The sequence below is a fragment of the Mus caroli genome, unplaced genomic scaffold, assembly GCF_978045245.1.
Source record: "Mus caroli unplaced genomic scaffold, Mus_caroli_1 scaffold_4, whole genome shotgun sequence".
Taxonomy (NCBI): Eukaryota; Metazoa; Chordata; class Mammalia; order Rodentia; family Muridae; genus Mus; species Mus caroli.
In genome coordinates, this window is record NW_028227259.1 from 74,703,307 (window position 1) to 74,717,953 (window position 14,647).

The window sequence follows — 14,647 nt, forward strand, 5'->3', positions numbered from 1 at the left end:
CTTCCTTCTTCTTAAGCTTCATGTGGTCTGTGAATCGTATCTTGGGTATTGGGTTTCTCATCTCTGAGCAAACAATGGCCTCACAGGACTGCAAAACATATTCAATTGATAGATAGAGATAAAGAACTGTGTAGAACATTGGAGAGTGGTTCATGAGTATTTGGAAAACAGCCAAGTTAAAAAATGAAGAAGGAAAAAATCCTGTGATTGCTTATTAAATATAAGTAGGAGATATAATATATCATGTTTAATAAGTGAGCCTTATTTATGGCTTATTACAACCAGAGCTCTTTTCCTTTGCTTCCGGAAAGTTATTTAGACCTGGAATGGGGAATTGTTTCAATTTGTGCATGAGTCATGCCCTCTCAACTAGGACAGAGGAAAAGACATGCTTCATCATGAATGTGGAAAATCAGCCCTGTGCTACTTCAGCTTGTGTGAAATATTTGGAAGGAAATAAAATCATGTTCATCTTAAAGTGACCAAAAAAAAAAAAAAAAAAAAAAGAAAAACAGAAAAAAAGGAAAGAAAGAAAGAAAAGAAAATGAATAAGAAAACACTTCCTTTTCACATTAACATGGACAAGAAACATCTTATTAGCTATGAGAAGAAACATAGTTATAGTTGGTTTAAAAATGTTTCCTGATAATTCTTTGTCTACTGCTGCCATATTAATTCTTGAGTGTGTCAGTGGAAATGGGAGAAAATAGAACTAGTGGCTCTCTCGCTATTATTTAAAAGCAAAATCACCTTCGCAGAAGCATGAAAACACTTACTGGATTCATTTGTAGATGGTACTCAGTGCTCATCTAGCAAAAACCTTTCATAACTAAGATTTACATTCAAGTCAGACCTAGATAACACTATCAAGCCATACAGTTCCCATCAACAACTCATTATCAAGCTGTTAGAAGTTAGAGTTTAAATAATTTCCCATCTGGGAAAGATAGAATGTTCTTACACTTGTACTTGTGAACACTAATTATTTTCAAGTCTTCATGAGAAACATACCAAAAATGAATATGTTATTGAAACCATAAGACACTAAACATTTTCAGTAATAACTGTATAAGTGAACACATTTAAATAACAAGTAATTCAAATTAAGAATTTTAGATAATTTTTTTAAACATGGAAATAGTCAGGTGAAAAGATACAGATACTCAGAAAAGCACTTAAGAAATAATACAGTGATAATAACAACCAAACCCCTCTAACTCAAATCGTGAAACAGAACACAACCTATCAAACAACCAAAGACCCACATTAACAGAGGTCGTTTACAACAGCCTTCTATTTGGAAGTGTCAACTTTATATATTTGGTTACACTTAAACTACACTTAAACTTCTGAAGATCGACCACATGACACAGACACAATGGAAAGTTAGTGTTCCCAGTCACTCCTCTGTCTTGCCCTGAGTGAGCAGCTCTGACTTCGATTTTGCAGCATATTTTTCCATTTATGCTGAAATGTGCAACCACTATACAGAATATCTAAGGGTACGTTGTATTCGTTTTCCATTGTTCGGCAACTGCATCTTTGGACTTGGCGAATGTCATGTGGATTTTCCTCTAAGGCATTAATTCAAATCATTGGGGGGTGATTCTCAATCTTTGATGTAAATTAGAAAGCCAGTAGAAGCCGGGCGTGGTGGCGCACGCCTTTAATCCCAGCACTCCGGAGGCAGAGGCAGGCGGATTTCTGAGTTCGAGGCCAGCCTGGTCTACAAAGTGAGTGCCAGGACAGCCAGGGCTACACAGAGAAACCCTGTCTCGAAAAACCAAAAAAAAAAAAAAAAAAAAAAAAAAAAAAAAAAAAAGAAAGCCAGTAGAGCTTTAACAAAAAGTCAGGCTGAAAGCAAAGCAAGGGGTCCCCCGCCCCCAGCTCCCCAGGGATTCTGCTCCAATCAGTCTGGGTGGGGCCTTGGCATCCAACTCTCTCATCAGCTCTGGTGTGTAGCTAGTCAGAACCACTGATTTAAGTAATCCAGACAGTCTGCAAATGCCAGCGGTATGCCTGAGCTGTCCTGGTATGCACCTTCCCCCAAAAGGCTTCTCTGCCCAGGCTACATCCCTGCCAAGGGGCAGGGAGGACAGGGAGGGCGCGCGGGTTGGGAGGCGGGGGGGGGGGGGGGGAAGAGAAGTTTTAAATGTTACCAGAGGATTAACTAACGAAAATTAAAAGAAAAACAAAAAAGCCATCACGTAGAGACAGCGATATAACCCACAAAAGTGTTACTAGGGCCAGGAGTTGACTAAGCCCAGGAGATGTGCCCTTGCCTGCAGAAGGAGGCGTCAGAGGAAGCCACACCCAGACCTTCTCCTTCCTGGCCTAACAAAGCCACCCACCTCCTGGATGGGTGTAAAAAAACTCGTTTGGCATCTCTTGGGTTGGGATGGCTGTCAAGCCTCCCGGCCAGCTCCCTTGGTCTGTCCTAGCGAACACATCACTAAGAGGCACTTGCATGATCATCTAGTTTCTCACTCTTGATGTGCATTTTCAAAGCACTGGAGCCAGGGGCACAAAACAGCAGAACTGCAGAGTTATATCCGCGCCTTGTGTTTGTTTCAGTTGAATAACTGATAACTGAGTTTTTTGGGTTTCGTTTTGAGTTATTTTAAATGTTCTGTTTCTTTAAATGACTTTTCTTTCACCTTTTATTTATTCACTTATTTTTATTATTGATTGATTTTTCAAGACAGGGTTTCTCTGTGTAGCTTGGCTTCCTTTTTATTCTAGAGGATTCCGTATAATGTGTTTTGACTTTCCCCGACTCTTCCCCCGCTTCACCCCTTTCTCTCTCACTTCCTTACCCAACTTTAGCTTTTCTTTTTGCATCAAGTGTGGCCTTCTATTCTTCTTGGAATGGGGCCTACCCTTGAATATGGTTAACGTACTCTCTTGCCTTCTTGAAGTAGTTGGGCAAATGATTTGAGAGACCAGACAGATTGGTTAATTTTTATTTTAGAACTACAATTGAAGATAAAGAAAAGCATAGATAAGAGAAAAAGAAGAAAGTTATAAGCTTAAAGCAAGCAGACCCTGGCAGATCTGTGGATAAGGTTACATTATCCCGACTAAAGGAGTCGAAAGTAAAGAGAAAGAAGCCCAGATCAGAACTGTGATCCTTTTTATAAAAGAGCAGCTAGTTACAACAACTTGAACATTACATTTTTAGAATGAATGTCTTCCCTAAACGTAACCACTAGGTGTTTCAAGCCTAGCTAAACCAGTGCATTGTTTCACAAAATCCCGGGAAAGTAAATATATGCTAGATGGCCTGCAAACTGCTGTGACCTTCAGGGAGGGAACAGCCAGACCCTGGGTCACTGGCTGTTCTGGTCAGGGCGGGGCTTCTGGTCGAGTCCAACAGCTGGAGCCCGGAGCCTGATAGCTGCCAGGGCCCGCCCCTTACGTCAAGGGGGCGGGGCATCGGGAGATTGGCGTTCCGCGGAAGCTCTGTCTGCCTGGAGCCCGGGAGGTCTGAGGAGGGCGGAGAGTTGCCTGCTCCGCCCGGTTTAGGCACCCGCGCTCCGCACGCGGAGCTGGGGAGCTGGGAAGTAGGTATTGTTCTGCTTCTCAAAGACAAATGGCTGGCTTGGAAGCGTAACTCTCGCCGCCCTTTGGATCCCTGCTCGGTTCTCTTTTGGCACTTTGGGATCCGAGGTAACACCATGCTGGGATGAGCGGCCCGGGAGGGACAGGTAAGAGAGACGCGTCTGGCCGCCCCCGCCCTGCCTCTGCTCATTCTCTGTCCAGCTGTGCTTCGGGCTGATGACTTCTTTTCTGTCACTTCTGGTGCGGGGCATTGAAAATGGAGAAGAAGCTCTCACACCATTTTCAGTTATTTGATTTCTACAGGACATTACCCTTTTTAGAAAGCTGGGGTTTGTAAAAGAATTGTGCACACACTTGTGCCTTCGCACAGGCACGCACACGTTTGTCATTCCGTTTCGAAATCCAGTAGTTGAAAGCAGCTTTGACTGTCTGCACCGCTCTCCCTGGTAATGAAAAGCTTTGGTAATTTCTTCCAGCAAATATACCACAGGGTTGATCCCTAGGGAGGAAAAGGGTAATTTTGTGTTTGTGTTGGAACTTGTGAAACTGTTTGGAAAGGGATGCTAAAAATAATTGAATAAATAAAAAGATGTCTGCATTCTTTCCTGTATACTCCAACTTTGAAGAACTTCGTTATTATTTGGGGCACACTTCATTTTACGTCGTGAAACTTCTTTTATTTCACCATGTCAGTAGTGAAAGATGAGGGCTAGTCAGTGAATTCCTTCTGGAATTCAATCTGGAAAATCAGAAGGCTAGTTTGGGACTACATGCCTTTAGAAGGAATGTGTTCAAAGCACTCTTATTCAGGTGTTTCGGATAAGACTACTAAAATTCCTTCTGACCTCCTTTTAAGACAGCTGTTGCAGCTGTCCACGTGGGAGAAGATAATTCTATGGACTCAGAGCAAACCTTTAGTTCCAATCAACCTTGAAAGATGCTCCAAGGTGGGCAAGGGCTCCCTGCCAGCGTTACTGTATCCACATTTAAATTGCACTAGGCCTGCTTTTGTGAAAATGTACATTTAACAAACAAACAAACAAACAAACAAATCCAACAACAACAACAAAACCCTCTTGCTTTCTTGAGAGCAAAAGTGAGGCACATGAACTTCCAAGCACAATAGTTAGTTCAGTGTCCTGCATGAGCTCCAGCTGCATTCCACCCCCAAAGATAAGGGAGTCTTACAGCTCTTTATTCTCGTTCGAACCTACCGTATAGACATCCATCCTATTGATTGTAGGTATCAAGATGAGGTCACACTGTTGAAAGGGTTAACAGAGAAAAGAAAAGAAATTAACACCCCCCCCTTTATGTAACTGTGGAGTGGGGGGGAAATGGCAAGTACAGCAATCTGAAACAGGATGTGGGGAATTTTTGACCTTCCTGTAACAAAAACTGAATATTCTCATGCGTGGTGGCTACGTAACTGATAAGGATGTTATTTATTTTCATTAAGTGGTGGGAGAATGCTTAGAATTTGACTAAAATCTGTTATAAGATTAATAATTCATCTATTGGATGGCCATACCTTTAGAATCAATTTTTAAAGAATGTTTTAAAAAGTTCACATAAAGGAAAGCCTTCATCCCATGTTTGACTTAAGTATCTGATTAAAGTGGAAATCTTTGCCCCCGCCCAGCCCCCATGACTCATATTTATTTATTTATTTATTTTTAGTACCCCAGCAGCATCATTGGGGGACCCCAGAAATGATTCAGCGAGGACACCCATAACAGGTCATCACTGCTTAAACAATGGCAGTTTATTACCTGGGTAATGATGTGCTGGGGGCGATCACCACACATTGTTAATAGATATGGCCTGGAGTAGCTCTGCCGGGTCCCCACACACTCACCCCCCCGCCCCCCAGCCTCACTCAGAAACAATGATATTCAACATGTGCTATGTATAATAAGGGAGCTTGTGGGAACTCTGCAAGAAAGGGATGAGATGATACAACCTGTGTGTTCTACATTCTCAGACGAATTATTTTTATTAAGAGAGCAATTGTGGTTTTCTTCTGACAACTAAACTATACTTACCAATCTAGAAAGTATAAATCAATGCCACACAATAGATCTGTGACGTCAGCACCTAGAGTCTCTCAGCCAATAAGAACCACCGATATTGGGTTATTTCTCCTCAGTAAATTAGTTGTATAGTTTTGTTTTGTTTTTTTTTTAATTCTAAAAAGCAATATGACATTTTGCAATTTTTGTTTACGTTTTACCTGTCAAGGATCTGCTTCCATATCACTGAATAGTCTCCCCGAAACTCTCGCATGTTTTGACCTGTTTCCCCCAGTTTCTGTGAGAACATGGAGATTTATTAACTATGTTGAAGTTCTTTGAAATTATTGGGATGTTTATACACACCTCCAAATTTCAACCTTCCGATTTTTATTTTTCTTTATAAACTACCCATTTACGTCTACTTCCTCCAGATTTATTTGTTATTTCAGGTGCTGAGTATCTTACCTGCATGTGTATGTATGTACCATGTGCTTGTGTGGTGCCAGAAAAGGCCCTCAGATCACCTGTGGTTGGAGTAACAGACAGTTGTGAGCCGCCACATGGGTGCTAGGAATCGGGCCTTCATCCTCTCGCAGAGCAGCAAATGTTCTTAACCACTGAGCTAATTCTCCAGCCCCGTGTCTACTTTTCATTGAGGAGCATCCTTATAGGGTTTTGAATCTATCTTTGTCTTAGTTTTTAGTATAAACTCGATAGCTTGTTTAAAGATAAACACAGTGATTCACATCAAAAGGCTGGGAGGTCTGAGATCATGGTGCTGATGGATAAAAAGGTACCCGCTTCACTCGAGCCAGGCTATGTGTGAGAATGGTGGTCCTGATGCCCAGTGGGACATGGAGGGTTTTGCCAGCTTCATTTGGCCGTGCTCAGTATGAGTTGACTGAGGACAGGGATGCGTGATTGGGCTATGGCATGGTAAGGATGTAGCAATGGTAACAGGAAAAGGACAGGTGACCAGACAGTGCAGCACTCAGAGACCCATTCATGGAACAGGGGAATATGGCTGGCAGTGAGTTAAGATACTGCTGTGCCAGACATGTGTGCTGCTCTTGTCCCAAAGGTGCCCTGAGAGATGCCTTGGGAAGTGCTCCCTTCCTGAGGTCACCACTGGAAAACTATTCTGAAGCTCCTTGCTCCATTTTCCTGTGAGGTTCTCTGCCTTTTGTCCCATTCCAGTGTCTCTCTCGGACTTGTGAAAAAAATCTGAATTGTTGTACCATATCCCTCCCTTCTCAAACATCTTTCATGGTTTCCTGTTTCTTCCAAACTAAGCATAAACTCTTCATCTCTCAGCGCTTAAACCTTCCCTCTGGTCCCCATGCACATCATCGTTTGCCTTCACCATAATGAATGAAGAGATGCCTGTCTTCTTCAGTACGTGCCCGGGAATGCCGTTTGCCTCAAAGGACAGGGTTAAAAATTTGAGTTGATGTGCTTATTTGCTTCATGTTCAATAAATATATAATATTCATACATATATGTATACACACATTACATAACATCATGTGTGTGTGTGTGTGTGTGTGTGTATGTGTGTAATAATCTGTGAAAGACCTTTACTAAGACATTTGGTGTTATACATTGTTATGATATCTAATGTTTTAAGTGCATATAATCTTTTAGAGCCTTAAGAATTCATTTTTAGCTACAGAAGAAACTCATCTTCTTTATTTACTTTTTTTCTCTCATCATTTCTCAAATTATTTTCCTTTGCTCTAAATATTATTTTGTTTACTCATACAAAAATACTATTTCTGGCATATTAGGAAAATATTGTGACTAGTTATTTTAAGAATAATATACACAGAGGTGAAAATTATTAGCTGCATAAAAAGAACATTGGATAATATTCTGTAAGGAAGTTATAACTTAAAAGTAAAACTTTTTACAGTAGGCTTGAATTACCACATTATGGTGGTCCCTCGACCTGGGCAATGGAATAGGTTGAACTTGTTAGCAATACCATTTCTTAGCCCATATTGTACATCTCCTGAGTTGGGAACAGGACAGCCTGGGCCTGGCAGAGAGAAAGACTGAGCCTGTGCTTGCTAAGCTCCACGTGAGATTCTGTTTGGGGGTGACTCTGGGAACCAAGCTTAGGGAAGATACTCAGGTGAGCAGGCTAGTTTATTCCCTGGGCTTTGACAGGCAGGCCTGACCTCTCAAAGGACTCTAAGAAAGAGAATTCCACCCCTTTTACAGTGTCATGTAGACTATCCACATGGGCATGAGCATGTCGGCATGAGCATGTTAAGAACCAACAACTCAGATTCACGGGGATGGCAAAGCATTTCCCATACTGTTCAGGCTTGGCATTGGCAAAGCCTTCCCCGGGTCCAGAGTGGGAATGTTGACAGTGAGTGTTTAAAAACTCAGAGTGTGCAAAAACTAGCAACTGTAGCTTCTTCTTCTTCCTTTCGGATGTTAACAGCCTGAGGCTGCTGGCCTACAGAGAACTACTGAGACTAGCTAACTCTTCCCACTGGTCTATATATAATAAACATGCAGAGGTTCCAGGTGGCTGTGTCATTGCTACCACATGGACGCTTGGCCCCAAGCTTTTCTATTGTGTGTGTTTGTGCTTCCTTCATTCCCTTCCTGCCCCTAGTCAGGCCAAGGTGCCAAGCCCTGCAGGTTACAGTACTAATAATACCTTTGTGTTTCCATCCAGCTGATTGAAAACACCACTCATTTACACACACGCACACACACACACACACACACACACACACCATCCCTCCCCCAACCCCTGCCGAGTTTATAAAGCAACCAAAGTCCAGTGTCTAATACTTAAAGATTGTGTTGCCTAGGTTTATGTCTTTTGTTTCCTGACAGCAGATTCCTGTTACACACAGAAGTAAGCTTAATGGTGTTGTGTTTGCTAATAGGAAGTTCCTGTTGGGTAGAACTTAGCATATACCCTTCTTCAATATTAATCTGATAAGGTGCTAAAGATTAACATGGACACTACCGAGGGACCCAGGTGTGAAGGTCAGCTTTTACCACGGAGGCGGCTACTTCTCATATACTTTTTGAGATTTTTCTTAAAAAGGAAAAAGCAAACAAAAACTTAGCCCAGCAGAGGTGACCCATGCCTTTAATTCCAGCACTCAGCGGGCAGAGGCAGACAGATCTCTGAGTTTCAGGACAGCCAGGGCTACACAGAGAAATCCTGTCTCAAAAAATCCCCAAACCCTCAAAACAACAATAGGACCTCCCAGCCCCCCAAACTTAAAGTATTGCATGTAACCCCCCCAATTGAAGTGTAGGAGCATTAGAAACTTCTGCTTATTCTGTGCACCATCATAAGTAGGTTTCAAAATTACAGGATGCAATCTGCTTATGGCTAGAGTCAGTTTTATTCTTTAAAGATGAAAATGGAGGAAGATTTACTTAAAAATAAATCTTCATGAGAAAGAAGGACTTAAAAATAAAACTCAATTATAATACCTCAAAGTTAGCCAGCATTAAGGTTTTCAACATATTTTGTAATACATTTTATATAGTGTATCTACTTCTGTGTGTTTTTTTTTTTTTCAGGCTCTTTTCCAAAATACATTCCAAAGTATATGGAGCCCCAGTGAATAATTCATGACGTAGACTTTTAGAAGAGGAGAGTTTGAAACGAGACTCGTGTAATGACAACAGAATATTTCAGGGTGATACTGAAACACTGCAGTCCCACCAGTGAGCCCAGACTGGAAATAGGCTCACATCTAAATAAACCTGGTTTTGTAGTGTAATGGTCACATGAAATTTTCGCAGTCACAGTAAGTCTCATTAAGATTGACTTAAATACTTTGCTGTCAGATTCATAATTAAAGACATACCGGAGATTATTAAAAGTTCACCTAGCTACGTGGGAGCTGACGGAGTAACCGGATGTGAGCAGCTACTCACTTGCTTTTGTAACGTTGAGTCAAGTCAGTCTCTCTGAATCTCATTCTTCTTGACTTTAAAATGAAATCTTTTGTTGGATATTTAACGTTATTTACCTTTACGTATGGAGTTTTTGAGTTTCTGAGCCTTGCCATCTTAAAAAATAAGATTTATTTTTATTTGTGTTGTGTGTGTGTGCGCGCATGCACGTGCATGTGTGCGTCTGTCTGTCTGTCTGCCTGCCTGTTTGTCTGCATGAGTTTATGTGCGTCATGTGCTCGCAGGTCCTGTGGAGGATAGAGAAGGGTGTTGGAGCCCTGGAACTGGAGTTACAGGGGTTTTGAGTGACAGCACTGGAAAACAATCCCAGTCCTCTGCAAAAGCAGTCAATGCTCTTAACCACTGAGCCATCTCTCCAGCCTCAAGCCCTGCTGCCTTTCAATTGTTTTCCTTGAATGCCACACATGCTAGTCTTTAGCAAGTAAGAAGCATTCCTACTGTTTATTGGTCTATTGTACACAGATAACTTACATACATTCTTATGAATGCCCAATAACAACCCTACAGGGTAAGTATGACTATTGTCATGTATCTTTTATGGAGAAACTGAGGCTGCTAAGAAATCTTGCTGGGGCTGAGTGAGGGAGTATGAATTGGAACAGTTCATCATTTGAAATTGAGGTTTTAAAAGAAGTCCATTCTGTGCATCTTGCCGCCCCTCCCTCTTTTTAGCAGAAGGTTAGCTCGAGTTGATCCTGGGTTTCACAGTAGATTCTTGATTTGGAAGCTGAGCATTTATTTCTCTTTTGTGTGAGGGATCATTTTGTGTACTGTGGGATATTTAACAGCTTCCCTTGCTGGTGGCTTCCATAACAAAAAGTGTCTCCAGGTAATTGCCTAACCTGGCCCTATTTACACCATCAGTCGTCTAAAGCTGAATGGAACTGCCTTCTCGGGCAAAGATGACATGACTTTAGGACAGCTTAAGGATCAAGATGCAATTGACCATATAGATCTCTGGCAAAGGATCTGCTCATCTTTTCAGTACTTGTCATAACTGATTAGCCCTCGTTCTTGGAATGTTTGCTTTGTTTGAAGAGGATTATTGCCAAGATGCATAATAGAACTCCTAGAGCCTGACAGGCAATGGTTCATGTATTTAAACAGAGTCCTTGGGTACCTGGTCTGTGACAGGCATCGTTAGGTTACTGTCAGAACAGTGAATGAGATAGCTATAGAAGGGATGCTGATATTAACAAAAAATGTTAGCTCATTGATCTTTATCTTCCTGATAACAATTTCAAGACTGTCTTTGTAACCACAGTCCAGGGTGTTGACCACAGTTTACACACACACACACACACACACACACACACACACACACACACACACCACATAAAACAGGAGTTTGCCCTCAGCGTGGGTGAGTAAAGACAGCCTGGCAGGAGATGTGTATTCTCCCAGTTTAACATGATCCTTTGGTTCCAGTGTTCAAAGGGAACACTGCTCTGAGTCCTGGCTTCTTTGCAGAGCTTGCTTATTTATTTATTGGTTGGTATTTTAATGCTCTGTTCTGCTCTGAAACCTGCCCTGGCCTCTGTTTGTCTCCTGGCAGCTACTCTCTGAGGTTTGTGCTAATGAGAGAACCCCATGGGGTTCATGGCTGATCCCTTTGCTAGACTGTGTACTCCTGCAGGCCAAGAATCCTGTGGAGATGGTGTGGGACATTAGCTTCGGTGCCCGGAACAGGACCTAGCCAGCCTGTGGGAGTTTTCAGTACTGGTTTACTAAATGACTAGAAGGACCGAGGTGTCTCAACAGCAGAAAGGGTTGTATTAAGCCAGTGTTGCTAGTTTCAGTCTTACACTTCTTGAAGACCATAGTAGTCACAATTCCCATCTATATATCTATATCTATATCTATATCTATATCTATATCTATATCTATATCTATATCTATATCTATATCTATATCTATATCTACCTCTACCTCTACCTCTACCTCTACCTCTACCTCTACCTCTACCTCTACCTCTACCTCTACCTCTACCTCTACCTCTACCTCTATCTCTATCTCTATCTATATCTATACATATATTTTTTTGCGGGGGGGGGGTGTTTTTTTTGTTTGTTTGTTTTGGTTTTTTGGTTTTTTTGAGACAGGGTTTCTCTGTAGAGCCTTGGCTGTCCTAGAACTCACTCTATAGACCAGGCTGGCTTCTAACTCAGAAATCCGCTTGCCTCTGCCTCCCAAGTGCTGGGATTAAAGGCGTGCGCCACCACTGCCCAGCATTCACTTATATTTATAAACCTCTGGTTTGGAGTTAGAAGAGTTTTCCTCTTTGTCACACCAGATTCTTTGTAGGAGTGGGATGGTGAAGCCTATAAAACCATGTGTGTGCATTCACAGAGGTGATGAGAACAAAAGACTCAGACACAGATCTGGAGGCACCACCGGGTACCTCAGCTCCCAGGGTACCGGTGCTATAACTCCCAGAGAAGAAAATGGACCGAGTGCCTGGTGAGATGCAGGAGTATGGAGTGCACGTTGTATGAAGATGTCCATCCCGGATGGAATTAATTGTTCGCTTTTTGTGATGTCTTAAGTGGTCTGAAAATCTAGGCTGTTCAGAAGACTGTCCTCCCTGAGTGAAACAGAACAACGGGGTTTAAATACTTCAGCTGCACTTAAAACTTGGCTCTGCTTGTTTTATTTCCTTTGTTACGTCCTCCTGTTGTGTTACAGGATTAACGGCGGTTTCACGGTTCCGTGCTGTAGATCTTAATGCAAACTCTCATGGCTCTGGCATGCAGAATCAAAGCTGTAGGGAGATACGAGGATGCGCCGCCACTGATGACTCCCGTGACTCCTGTCTAGAGCAGTGGGATTAAGACAGCTCAAGGGGATTGTGCTGCATTGCACAGAGCAAGGGGCTGTTTCTCTTATTCATCCTTTAGTTCAGGCCACAAATACTCAGTGAAGGTCTCTACTGCATTCTGTTCTAGGGTAAAGCTGTATCCATGAATAGAACAGACAGAAAGTTTTACTCTGATGGAGGAGAGAAACGTGCAAAAGCTAAAATACTACTACTACTACTACTACTACTAAATTATCTGTAGAAAATGACATGAAAGTTCAATGAAAAGTAAAGCACAAAAGAGGCTGAATGTGAAGTAGATCTTGTGCAGACGTATGCTATTATGCAGTTAACATGGGAACCATTACTGTTTTACACTGAAGAAATAGCCAGGTCTAATTCTTGTAATGGAACCAGGCTGTTGAAGATGGCCCAGGGGTTGGAAGGTGCTGTTTATTATTTTCAAGCAACAGCTAACATAATTGCATGATTGATTGGATGTGGGATATGAGGGGGGAAAATGTACTCACGGAAGAGTGTGCCAGCTCAGGATCTGAGCATCTTGGAAGGTTGGGGCAGTCACTGACTGACAAGAGAGATTGGTGGTGGAAGCTGGTCTGAGCATAGTCTGACTAACTAGCTTAGTCTGTCATGTGTGTGTCTGGAGGTGGGCTGCTTCCTTGGTGGCTCAGTGTAGGACTATGGGTTTTAGGAGAAGTGTATGCTTGAGAAATGTATCTGGGGACCTTGTGGAAGCTCTTATATGATGACGTTGCTTTTTTTTCTAATAGAAAAAGAAATAAGATCAGGAACAGAAAGAAAATTGGGGGATGGGAGATATTAAGTATCAGAGGAGGAGGAAAACTATCGGAAACAATTGTGCATGGAAGTGTGAGTTAGCAGACTGGATTCACTGATTGCGGACTGTGCTGACTTGTGGCTTGTGGCTGTGAATTTAACGTGACTGATGTGGGGTGGTGTGTTTCTCTCAAGTCCTTTCAGGCCAAAGGCACTGAGGCAGGAGGGATACAAAGTTTGCTGCAACTGCTTTGAATATAGGCAGAACATGGATTTTTCTGAAAAGGAAGAAAAGCGTTATCAGGTGTAATGAATATACAAGAGAGGAGGAGGACATAAAATTTAAACCTATCAAGAAGAGAAGTAAAACCTGGTGAGAATGATGGGCAGTAGAAAGGTAGTTGGTCTATTAGTGGAGGATGGAGCACTAGGTATTGGAGTCTTGTTTAAAGTAGCATTTATTTTAATATAAATTGTATTTACATATGTTGGATCTTATTTCAAGTACCTGTGAAAAATCAATTGACTACATCTAATGTTTCTGAAATTAACACATTCAAGTATTTAAATAAATATTCCAACACAGATAATGGTAAGTATTGAACATTAACATGGACTTATGTTTATATTATTAATATATTAATATCTTATTAACCCTGAAAAGCCAAATCTCAACAACACATAATTCTGTTTCACAGCACAGTGTTGTAGAGGTAGCTAGGATTACCAAGATCAAAACATAGTGTTAAAAATAGCTACTTTTAGTAATCCAGTACATGCTTATTCAGTTTTCAAAATCGATTAAGGTAACCAGGAAGTCATTTATCAGTATAGATGAGATTGTAAATAACGCAGGGATATGCTTATATGCCTTCAACATTTGCCTGTTTCTCTTCAAACTGACTGACCCTAAGTATCTACCCAAGGAGACTCACTTAAGATGTGATCCTTTCAAGAAAGTAAGAGAGTTACTGAAGAAGAGAAGTATTGAAGCTTTCCATGTCTGGATGAGCCATCTAAATCCATTCACCCATTTATCCATTCATCCATTATCCATCTACCCACTCATCTCACTAATAAACATATCTGTTAATATATGCTAATGGGTCCTAACATATGATGGCCCAACTCTAACTTTTTGTCTGTGAGTTGATACTAAAACAATACATATTTTTACAGTAATGTGCTTCAGATTTGGAACTTCAGTTTTTTTCCTAGATAGATGTATGGTATGATTCTCTCTCTAGATGACAGGCAGCAGCAATGAACAGCCACTGCTCCTGGTGAGCCATACAATCACATTGATAGGGAACTGGTCGCAGGGTACTGCCATGTTTCCAGCATTCTGTTCATACAGATATTCAGTAAGTTACAGAGATAGTCCACACTGTGTTGAGAAATAGATGTGTTAGATCATTTTGCCCAACTCTAGGCTCATGGAAGTGTTTTGAGCACATTGAAGGTGGGCTAAGCTTTGACTCTCAGTAGCTGGGTGTATCATTCTGATGGCTATTCC

At 41.6% G+C, this 14,647-nt stretch overlaps 1 protein-coding gene across 2 annotated transcripts in view; it reads left to right on the forward strand.

Annotated features, from left to right (window-relative positions):
* Positions 1-3,484: 3,484 nt before the first annotated feature.
* Positions 3,485-14,647, forward strand: part of Atp10d (ATPase phospholipid transporting 10D (putative)) — a 95,803-nt gene continuing 84,640 nt past the window's right edge. For both annotated transcript variants that reach the window (XM_021162656.2, XM_029477564.2), the window contains exon 1: positions 3,485-3,707. The gene's annotated coding sequence lies outside the window, so the exon portion shown is untranslated. The remainder of the gene's footprint in view (positions 3,708-14,647) is intronic.